The sequence below is a fragment of the Natrix helvetica genome (assembly GCF_964273705.1).
Source record: "Natrix helvetica genome assembly, chromosome: 4".
NCBI classification, from domain to species: domain Eukaryota; kingdom Metazoa; phylum Chordata; class Lepidosauria; order Squamata; family Natricidae; genus Natrix; species Natrix helvetica.
This window is the reverse complement of record NC_138550.1, coordinates 172,046,784-172,058,505: the sequence shown is the minus strand read 5'-3', so window position 1 is coordinate 172,058,505 and position 11,722 is coordinate 172,046,784. Positions and strand designations below refer to the sequence as shown.

The following is an 11,722-nucleotide window of genomic DNA, read 5'->3' as shown; positions in this document are numbered from 1 at the left end:
ATAGCTTATATACATTGCCAAGCCAAGCCTAGGGTTACATTTGTGTTTCAAGACAAAACCACCTACTGGCATTCATTAGCAATTTCAATAAACATCCAATAACATTACACCTTTATAACATATTCTGAAAAAAAATCAATTAATAAAATATCTAAGCATCCCCCCCCCCTTTCCCTCCCACCCATCTCACTATTTGGAGCTTGTATCCAATTTGCTTTTACCAATACCAACACATGTATATATCATTAAACATTATCCATTAACATTTCCTTGTTATTATTGTAGTTAGTTAAAAATTATTTACTATTTATATCACATCTCTTTTCGTTAGACCCAAAAGAAATTACACATTTATAATAAGATCTAAACAAAAAATAAAATTTATAGATCTGTGGCTCGATGGTAAGGCTTCTTTGCCCTCAGAGCCCCCCTTTCTTCAGGGATGCAGCCACCCCCCCCAGGAAACGACCCCGAAGCAGTGGGCAGGGGGGGCTCTTTGCAAACATGAAGGAAAGGGCTGCTGCTTCCCAGGAAGTGGTCCTGAAGCTTAGAAGGCCTCAGGGATGGTCCATCGAGGATCCTGCATAGAATTGGGAGGACCTGATCCATTTTTGGAATCTGGGATGGTTTTTAATCTGTAAGTAGAATACAGCTGGAAGGGTCCTTGGAGGTCTTCCAGTCCAGCCCCCTTCTCTGGCAGGAGACCCTCTACCATTTCAGTCGGGTGAATGTCCAGTCTTTTCTTAAACACCTCCAGTGTTGGCACAACCACAACCTCTAGGGGGAAGCTGTTCCATAGGTTGATTTTCTCCTTGATTAGTTTCCATCCATTGTTCTTTCTCTGGCCTTCAGGTGCTTTGGAAAATAGCTTGACTTCCCCTCCTCAGCAGCCCCTCAAATATTGGAAGGCTGCTATCATGGCACCCTGGTCCTTCTTTTCTCTAGAGTGGCCAAACACAAGTCCTCCAACCGTTCTTCGTATACTTTAGTCTCCAGGCCTTTAATCATATTAGTTGTTCTTCTCTGGACTTTTTCCAAAGTCTTTTTCTACTGTGGGGACCAATGGTGGGTGCAGAATTCTAGCTGTGGTCTGCATAGTAAAACGTACCAAGGGCATCTTCCAATTGAGCATCGTTAAGCCTCCAGCAGGCTGCCCGCTTCCATGTTTTGAGACCATCCAGAAGGCCAACTGGGTCAGACTCACTGCAAGGGGTGTGTGTGTGTGTGTTAATATTCCAAGGGTGGGGGGGATGGGACGGCAGGAAAGGCTGCGTGGATTCTCCTTTCTGCAACACTTCCTGTTCTGCAACTTTTCTAGTTTGGTAGAAAAGTCCAGTGACTTTTTTCCTGGTTTTTGCTGGGCTGTAGCTTTTGCACAGGAGGGGCTTCGCTCTGCCCCAAGATCTTTTTGGGGGCTTCTCAGGCCATTGAGGGAAACCAAGGTCAACATTTGCCCTTTTGTTAGCATAGACCAGTGTCCGTTGCTTCCACCCTGAGCCCTGGATACCCATCTGTACCTGGAGTCTGTGTCCCCCCCACCCACCCCCCGGCAACTGTGGTCTCCACTCAGGACTTGACTCTGAATCTGGGGAGGGAGGGTGGAATGGAGTTGGCCCCTCTGACGGAGGCCTCTGCCCTCCCCCATCCCCTGCAGGTGCTTGGCTACCCCCACCTGACCTATCAGGCGATCTGCAATCACCGTGGCGTTTACACCTCTCCCAGGTTCCAGTCTGTGGATTTCAACAAAGAACTGGCCGGGCCCATCCTGAAGGTCATCAGGTAGGTTCCGTCCCTCCTCTGAACCCTTTGCCCCATCAGAGTGGGGGAACTGGACAGGAGGCCAAAGGTTGCCACTCTCTGACCATCGAGGGCCTCACATCCTGCCCTGGAGCACCAGCGTGGTCACACAAACCCAAAATCTCTGCTTCCAGGCACTGCCTCGCTTGTTCCCCCTCTCTCCAAGCCCCACCCTGGGAGGAGATAAGGAGGCCCCCAACAACCTGTGGTGCCAAAATAATTTTGATGAAACTGCTCCCTGTCCTTTTAAAGCTACGTGACTCCTGGCCTTCCTCTCCCTTTTACGACATAAACCAAACACAAAATAGATAAATGAAATCAAAACAATTATTAAATAAATCCAAATATTATATATAAAGTCTTGGTGTTTTAAAAATAAACATGCTTACTGCTCTTGGCCGACCACATGATAACAGAGTAACAGATTGGAAGGGACCTTGGAGGTCTTCTAGTCGAACCCCTTTCTCAGGCAGGAGACCCTGGAACATTTCAGCTCTCCTGTCTCTTCTTAAAAACTTCCAGTGTGGGAGATCCCAGGTGATGGATAATGTTGGTCCATTGTAATCTTGAGAGAGAGAGAGAGAGAGAAAGAGAGATGATGTAGTTTTTTCCCAAGAAATTGCCCAAAAATAGTAATCTTGAATTAGTCAGAAATTATATCAAATAAGGTGCTTATGCAGAGAAATAAGAGGAAAGCGCATTTGTTGCTCTCACAGGCAAAATGAATTAAATCCTAGGGATAACCTGAGGATAACCAAATCTCTCTCTCTGGATGTTCCCTGAATTCCTGAGGTGCTTCCAGCTGCTTTGGGGGGCTTTGGGGGGCTTCCTTGCGGACCCAGCATTTCCAGCTCAAAAGCAGAACCTAATTCCTGCCCAGGAAGGGCTGGGTTGAGGGAACCTCCTGCACCCACATGCCAGGCCCATGCCTGGGAAAGGGGATTCATTGGCTGGCATGCTCTGGCACGGGGTGGGGGCTGCGGTGAGGGCCGGCAGGCTGGCTGCCCCTAACACCCGAATCCCAGGAGGAAGGGAGGATGGTTAAACGCATAGGCAAGGGGGGAGGTCCTCCAATTATGACCATAACTGAGCCCTGAATTAAGTCGTAAGTCATGCTGGTTATGAAGCTGATCATCACATGACCAACCCAATTTTACAACATTTATTGGGGCCGTCATTCAGCAAATCTACCTTCTTCGTACCTTTTGAGGGGTCTGACGTCACTTCAAGCTGCCACTAAGCGTCGAGTCGTAAGTCGAGGACTACCTGTAAGGAGAGGGAAGTTGTGAGCCGCCACAGGACAATGAAAGGACCTGGAGGTTGAGCAGACGTGGCTGTGTGGCTCATGTGTGAGGGTGGGGAGTGCACTACGCATCCCATTGAATGGGGGTTCCTGCCCTCTGCCTGGGGAATGCCAGGGCTCCCACTCACCCACCCCCTTCCACAGGAACTCCCAGGCAGGCAGGCAGGCAGGCAGGCAGGTTCCTCAGAGGACAATTCCACTGGGGCATATCAAACTGGCATATTTGTAACCAATCGACATGCTTTCTACAAGATGTAATGAAGGATGATTCTTTTTTTGTGTTTTTGTTTAATTAAAACAATAAAAAAAATTTCAAAAAAGAATGGAAAGCAAATGAACAGAAGAGAAATCCAAATCAAATCTATGTGTGGTGTGACCATCCTTTGCCAGGACTCTTAAAGGAAAATTGCCCTCACGCACCTTGTACCAATTCTCGATTCTCCTCCTGGGACGTTGCAGCCCAGAGAGGATTTTCACTGGCTTTCATGCCGCCCTTTCCCTGCACTTCAGCGTCTCTGTGCTAAAGTGGACAAGATTTTCCAGCTCTCGGGGGTGGATTACCTGCACCCCATGGCTCTGCGGCCAGAGGAGCGCCCCCCCCACAACAGAGGCCAAAGCGCTGGGCGGTGGGGATTGCGTCCTCTCTCCGGCCGGATCCATGGATGTCTGAGTCGGAGCCCTCCCTCTTCCCCACCTGGTGGCCATTGAGGTAGGTCAGGCCTTGCGTTTGGATACGAGGGGAAGAGCGGGAGGTTTTGGGAAGACGCCGGGGGGGGGGGCTTCTGGGTTTTTTGCAGCCGTGACAGCGAAATCAGTCCTGAGTCTCTTCCCCAGAACAACAACCCTGTGAGGTGGGTTGGGTGGAGAGAGAGGGACTGGCTCAGGTCACTCCACCGGGTTTCATGCTTAGGGCAGAACTAGAACTCTCCTGGTTATTTAGGCCGGCACCTGCCAGCAATTCATGGTTTGGTCCCCATTTTCCCTCCCAGCAGCAGAGCCTGGAAAGTGCCGAGCCACCTGGGCCCCCAGTGCCTTCTGCCCCTGGGCCCATCGTAGTCCTTGGCACGGCTGGGCAGCAGCCGCAACACCCTCTCCTTCTTCCCTGGCTCCCCCATGGCAGGAAGAGAGCAGGGGAGGCAGTCCTGCCACAGCTGGAGAAGAAGACCAAGCTTCGCCCCATGGCGCCTGCCGGCCTCCCTTGGCTGCCATAAGTGCTTGTAGTTTGGGCTGAATTTGGAATCTGTTTGGTCTTCCCCAGAAGGCCAGGCCCCGATTCTAGCACAGTTTCAGTGAGAAGATGCTCCCCAAGCATGGGGGAGGTTCACAGGAGGATTAACATCCATGTTCAGCTGGGGTATGGGGGGGGGGGTTGGAACACCTGTGGCCAAAGCCCCCCCCCCTTGTTTGCCTCAGAACAGCAGCAGCTTTCCAGACTCCCTTCAAACTGTATAAAACGGCCACTTTTGTAAATCCTTAGTAAGGCCACACTTGAAAACCTGCATCCCGTTTTGGTCCCCATATTACAAAAAAGACGTTAAAACTTTGGAAGGAGTGCAGAGAAGAGCAACTAGGATGATTAAAGGCCTGGAGACTAAAACATATGAAGGACAGGTTGCAGGATTTCGGTTTCGCTAATCGAGTGATGGGCGCAGTGGCTCAGTGGCTAAGATGCTGAGCTACTCAATCAGAAAGGTTGGCGGTTCGAATCCCTAGTGCCACGTAATGGAGTGAGCTGCCATTACTTGTCCCAGCTTCTGCCAACCTAGCAGTGCAAAAGTACGTAAAAATGCAAGTAGAAAAATAGGAACCACTTTGGTGGGAAGCTAACAGCATTCCGTGCGCCTTCGGCGTTGAGTCATGCCGGCCACATGACCACAGAAACGTCTTTGGACAGCGCTGGCTCTTCGGCTTTGAAAGGGAGATGATCACACACACACACACCCTTGAGTTGAGAACGACTAGCACATACGTGCGAGGGGAACCTTTACCTTTATTTTTTTTAATGTTTATATTAAACACGTTTCAACATTTACATCACATTTTCACATGACCTTTATCTTTAATCCAGTGAAGAGAAGGACCAGGGGGGACATGATAGCAGTCTTCCGGTATTTGAGGGGCTGCCCCAGAGAGGAGGGGGTCAAGCTATTCTTCAAAGCTGGTCTCAGCCCCCCCCCCAGCTGCTCTGCCTTTGACCAGAGACCCCTGCGCTGGTTTATTTAGCCCAAATTAGCCACAGAGAACAGGAGGCAGGAGCATTTATTAGTTATTTATTATGAAATTTATTTGCCACCTATCTTGCATCCAAGATCAGCTTACAAGATAAAAACATTAAAAGACATTAGAATGATCAAAGCGGTGAACACAAGAGTCGGGACCAGGTGCCCCGAGGGGCGAAACAGGTTCAAGCATCAGTGGGAGCTGGGAAGAGTCAGAAGGGCCTGGCCTGGCTACCCCTGCCCCCTTCTGCCCTTCTTCAGGGGCAGCCAGAGGGCAGAAATGAAGCCCCCGTCCTGCACTGCAGCCTTCCTGGGGAGCTGCAGCCCAGGAGCCTCCCGTCCAGATGGCCCTCCGTGCCCGGTAAGGATTTGTGGTGGGCCCAAAAGCCACACGAGGAAAGAGGCAGGCCTGGTGGGGTGGGAGTCCACTTCAGGAGAGAGGGGCTGCTTGGCCTTCCTTTCTGCATCCCCTTGGCGGAAAGGGACCCTCTCCTTGGCTGCTTCCTGCCCCTCCTGCCAGCATCCATCCTGATGCTGCTCATAGCGAGGAGGGGATGGGGCACCGAGAAGACATTTGGGGCCAAGATGAAGGTGAGCTGAGGAGTAACAAAGGCCAATCTCTCCTTCGGTGGGGGGGTGGGGGGAATCCCAGGTGGGCAGAGTAGTAGGAAACGACTGTGTGGGGCATCCCTATTGCTGGGAGGGCTGAGAATGGCCTCAGCCGCAGTTGGGAGAAACTCTTCAGGTTGAAGATTCACTTCTGAAAAAGCACAGCAGATAAATGGGGGTGGGGGCGGCTAGAGTTGGGTATCCCTTTTGCTGGCCTCCCGCCCATCCAGCTCTCCTCCACTCCCTCCTTCCTGGATGATGGTGAGACTGGAGGAGAACTGGCCTTCAACAGGAGGCTGGCTCCCTGTGGCAGGGGCTGCACTGGGGTAAGGCTGCTGAAGTCCCCAAGGAAAATGTCTCTGGTTGCTGGGGCCAGCTAGTACCAGCGGGCATTTGCCTGGCAAGCCAGCCCGTGTGGCCCAAGACTGAGGCCAATTCAAAGAGCCCAATTTGCCCGGCAGAGTCTGCCATTGGGAGAGAGGGAGATCTTGGAGAGAGCGGCTGGCCGAGATGGGGTGGGCATCAGGGCAACTGCTGTTGGGAGAGCTCAGCCAGCAGGGAGAGGGCAGGGAGGCCCAATGGCAGGAAGCAGCCAAGCGCAAGAGAGTAACTTTGACTGGAATGGCAGAGTTGGGTGCCCTCTTGGTTCCTCAAACTCAGGTGCTGATCTTCCATTTTCAGACGGCCGAGAGCCCTGAGGGGGAGTCACTGGCAGTGCCCTCTTCTGCAGGTACAATAGTTTTCCAATAGCTTATTAGCTCTGCCTAGCCCTGGATCCCACCTCGAGCAGCTGCTTTTGGGGAGTCGGCCCTTCTTCTTCCTCGCCACCACAGAAGGGCCTCTCTGCTGCTCTCCAGAGTGCAGGGAGGAGGGTGGCCGCAGGGTTGGCCACTTGGCACACGCCTGCCCTGGCCCTGCACGAGGAGGCTGGCCAGGCTCTGCATTCCATGTCCATCCCGTTCTGTTTATGGAGGAGAGATTCAAGGGGGGGGGGGGAGCGGTCAGGGAAGCTCTTTTTTTTGGAACAGGCAACCTGCAAGTCTTTGGCAGGCAGGAGGTCTGATCTTCTGTTCTCTCACCCCCAGCAGGTCTCCTCTGGGTCGGAGCCAGCCCTCCAAGCGTCACTGTGAAGGAAGAAGGGGCATCTTCCACCTGAGAAGACTCAGGTCCCCCGTTTGCTTTGAGACGCAGCTCTCCCACCTCTGCGGACACGCACAGGCACCGCTCAAGCCAGGGGAAGGGTCGGAGCCTCCCCCCGGGTGGTCTTCTGGCTGCCAAAATCCTATTTCTGCGCAGAACCCAGGTGGCCTTCATCCCTCTCCTCCTCCTCCTCCTCCTCCTCCTCCTCCTTTCTCTTCAGAGCTTTGGCCTGGAAATGCAGCTCTTAAATGGAGCATCCGGTGCTTCTGCTGGATCGCAGGGGGAGGATCCCCATCACAGGGAGCTTAACAGGGCAGACCTAGAAGTGGATGGCATTGGGGGGGGGGGCTGCTGATGGTTACAAGCAAGGGAAAAGGGTTTTGAAGCCACAGCCCCATCTCCTGCCCACAGCTGCTGAAGCAGGAGGGGGAACTCCTAACACTGCCAGAAAGCCTTCTGCCAATTCTCCCTTGCATTGAATTCTCTGCAGTTCTGACTTCTAGATCAGCATTCAGTAATTTTAATATAAGTGGACTTCCAGTTCCCAGAATTCCCCAGCCAGCAGGCATTGAAGTCCACACATCTTCAAGTTGACCACATATCTTATGCTGCTGTGGTTGAGAAACACGTGGTTGAGATTATGGTGATGGTTCTTACTGTTGAAAGATAGAAACATTCTTCTGAGTTTCTACAATACAAATAGAAATACTTTTTTTTCCCTGTAAGCAATTTGGGAAGGTTTTTTCTCTGCTTGTGGGCTTACAGTATTCATTGGCCTACAGTGGATTTTTTCAGTAGCTCTTGCTGTTTTGTTCTGAAATCTGTTTCAGGGTTCATCTTTTTTTTAAAAGATTTTTATTTTATTTTAATTGAACAAAAACACAAAAAAAGAATAATCCTTTAATACATCTTGTAGAAAGCATGTCGATTGGTTACAAATAACTTTCGTGCATTTCTTCCATAGTCATTACTTGTAGTTCATAATGGATTATACACTTTAAATAAAAATTTTTATATATCTTACCATCAATATATCACAATTCTCATTTGACTACAATTATTTTCACGTGCTCTGCCTGAACTTATTCATACTTAAAAACACAACCACATAATGGCACTTGTTAGCTATTTCAAAAATCCTCCAATAACATTACACTTTTATGACATATTCTAAGTAAAAATCAATTAATAAGGTTTCTAAGCTTTTTTTTCCGCTGTTTAGAATATTATATCCAAGTTGCTTTTACCAATACCAGAGCATGTATATATTATTAAACAATATCCATTAACATTTCCTTGTTGTTATTATAATTAGCTAAAAGTCATTTACTATTTATATCCCAACTCCTCTCGTCAAACCCCCCCAAAACATTACACTTTTATGACAAAACCTAAATAGAAGTTTGTTGGTAAAATTTATAGGTCTTTTTCCCAGGTCACAATTTGCAATCTATGTCCAGATTTCTTTTACTAGTTTAACAGTACATAGTATATATCATTAAGCTGTATCCATTATCATTCCGTTACTGTTAATTATAGTTATTTAATTGTTGATGAATAAACATTTAATAACAATCTAAAACAATCTAAAATTACTAAATTCCTACTTATTGCTCAACCAAGATTAACTTTTTTTTTTTATTATCAACTTCCATTGTCAACCTGTATCTTTCCAATAACAAAACAGTCTTATCTCTCTTGCCAATTGTGGTGTCATCTTTCTTTTTATCTCCTTTATAAGGTTTTTATAGATTTTCTCCGCATTTTGTTGTTTGAAGGATCTCTCAGGTAATCTCGTTGCCCTCCAATTATTTTTAAAGTTAGCTTATTTTTGGTTATCAATCGTGTTTCTGAAAGAGTTTCTCTTCTTAAATCCATCATCATTACCCTTTTTTCTGCTTCTGTATCTTGAAATTTGGGGTAGAGCTCCAATTCATCGAAATCCCTCTTCCATGTTCCCTTCATTCCACCTTCACCCACATTTGCTCCATTAATAAATTCATCTGTTATCTTGCTTTATCTTCTTATCTTCATTCTCCCCTTTAGTTTTTGGGGCTCCAACCCCTTCATCTTTTGATGTGAGGAACACTAGTTTTTCCAACTTCTTCTCAATTCTCCCATATCCTTCCAATAAATTTTGAATTCCAGCCAAAATATTTTGAATTTTTAAGGTTTCCTCCTCTGAATATTGATCCATGATTCCAAAAAAGAAGAAAGAAAAGAAAAAGAACTAATAGCCACTGCCACTCTAGCCTTCCAAGCCTCTTATATTTGTTAATTTTAGGTTGATTTAAGCACAAGGGTTTTTTTTTGTGCTCTTCAAAAGAGAAGGGTTCTGTTTTGTTTTGTTTTTTCCCCCTTTCTCTCCCCTGCCAAAATAGTTCTCATAGGCACCTGCAAAAACAATTTGTGCCCTTGGCTCTTTATCAGTTTGTATAAACAAATTACAAACCTTTCAGCTACAAAGTCAGTGAAAACAAAGAGAAAAGAAATAAGAGATACAGTGTTTCAAAAAAACTCCAGCTTCTGACTTCCGAGTGGCAATGTTGCTACTTTTCACTTTCCCTATCTCAGGCTTAAATGGAATAAAGTTCTTTAATAAAATTTAATAACAAGTAATAGGAAGAATTGTTAAAAACAAAAAGGAAGGTTTTAGTCCAGAAATCAAAAAATAAAGTAACAAAGAGCAGAAGAAGAAGAAAAGGTTAATCCATTCACTTTAAGAGAAGAAACGAAAAACGTTACAAGCACTTCAATCCACAAAATATGGTTACAAAGAAAAAAAGCTTTCCAATGCAATCCAGTATTAATTAATTTCACAGCTTAATTCTTGCATGAGGATCTAATTTGCCTTTAAAAAAAGATTTCTTTGGGCAGTCTTTTCCAAAATAGAAAAAAAAATCTCACCAGATGGACTCACTTTCTCTTTTCACTTCCTTCCTTCCGGAGCCGTCCCGACTTCATCAGCCTGGGGCTGCCTGTTTACCGCTGGCTTGAAGAACTTCCCTTGGGTCAATCAGGGACTTTGCAATGTCCCTGAGACCAGCAAGGCTTTGTCTTCCTGATCACCGTCTCTACGGACAGTTTAGGTCCAGCTGGACCATCCACGCCAAAAGTGTCAACGGCGGTCTCAAAGTGTCAAGACAGCACATTGTGTCATCGCGACGTGGCTCCTCTTTCCAGGGTTCATCTTTATTAGGATAACTTTGTACAATTACTGTAAAAAAAAACTACAACATTGTTTCTAAAAAATCAATAATAGTAAAGAGAAGGACTGTGAACCTATAAATGGTATAACAACTCGCTGGATTAAAAGGCTACTTGGTCAATGGACTCAGAAAGTGGCGGGGTTCGCCGAAATGGCAAAAATTTCAGCTTTTTTAAAAGATCAGAAGCAGGAGAATTATACACAGGAATGGGCAAAATGGATTGATTATATACAGAATAAGTATCAGACTAGGAGGTATTATGTAGCCTTTAGCTAAGATTGTTTAGACTGATAGTTGATTAGAGTAAATAATACATGGGATGCTTGGAATCATTAGAGTGGTGTATAGTGGAAGTCAGGGGGGGGGGTTGAGTGGGAGGTGGGGGTGGGTTAGGGTGGAGGGTGGGGTAATATATATGTATAAATATACTACAAAAAATTTATTAAAAAAAAGGCTACCTTATGAGCAAAGTACTATACTGAGTATGGATATGCATAAAATATATTGGAACCAGTGACTGGTGAAATCGGAAAATGTGAATCACACTTGTTCAGGAGTGAGGCCAACTAACGTGTCATGGAATGATGTTCAGTGCTGGGTTTTGTTTGGGCAAAACCTGGTTTGCCTGCAGCAGACAAACAGCTGTGAAGATGCAACACAACTGCATTAAGCAGGCAGGCAACAAACTGCAAGAGGTTGCAACAAAGCAGTGGCGGTTGGGTTGGGCAATCCTGAGCAAAAGCAGAACGGGAGGGTAGAGAGGCAGAGCCTGTAAGTAACAAGAGGACAGTTGGAAAGGTTTTGATGATCCACCTGGTGACCTTTGACCTCTCCGAGGCCAGCCTACTAGCTTCACAATCTCTTAGATGCAACCAGGGATACGATGGTGTGCTGAGCCATCAGTTCCCACCTGATTCTCCTCCCTGGTGCCACTTCGGATCAATTCAGCTTCCTGTGGAAATTTTCTCAAAGGGCATTTTAAGCCATTTGCTTTTAATGGCTGGACGGAGCCACAGAGGGGGGTGGGGGGTGGCTGCCAGGCGGAAGCGTTCAACCTGGGCTCCCCCGTCGCGAGGCGTTGCAGGAGGTCAAGGGATGAAAACAACAACTGGCCTTGGCCTGAAGGTGAGATTGGGGGGTGGGGGGTGGGGGGTGTTGCACAGCCAATGCCCTACTTGAGACGGATGGAAACGGCGCAGAAAAGGCCATTAATCCCAATGCGGGATCCCGACCTTGTAATGCCAGACTGGGGAGTCCCTTGAGCGTCGGTACCGCGATCTCCTCTCCTCCGCCCTCCGCTTCTGCCTGGGGGGGGGGGGGGGGCGGCAGCCTCGCCCTTTCCCCGGACTCCTCCTGCGCTTCTCTCGGAGGGAGCCTGTCTCCAGAAGCGAGGGGGCCTCCTCTCTGGGCGTCCGGCGAAAGGCTCCCCATCAGGGGCTCCTCAG

General features: G+C 47.7%; 1 long non-coding RNA gene across 1 annotated transcript; it reads right to left on the bottom strand.

Annotated features, from left to right (window-relative positions):
• Window positions 1-2,059: 2,059 nt before the first annotated feature.
• On the bottom strand, window positions 2,060-11,613 carry LOC309391314. The gene is made up of 3 exons (XR_014175260.1): window positions 11,510-11,613; window positions 3,000-3,063; window positions 2,060-2,362 (listed from the first exon to the last, which is right to left on the bottom strand). It is a non-coding gene; the product is annotated as an uncharacterized lncRNA (long non-coding RNA).
• Between the last annotated feature and the right edge of the window lie 109 nt (window positions 11,614-11,722).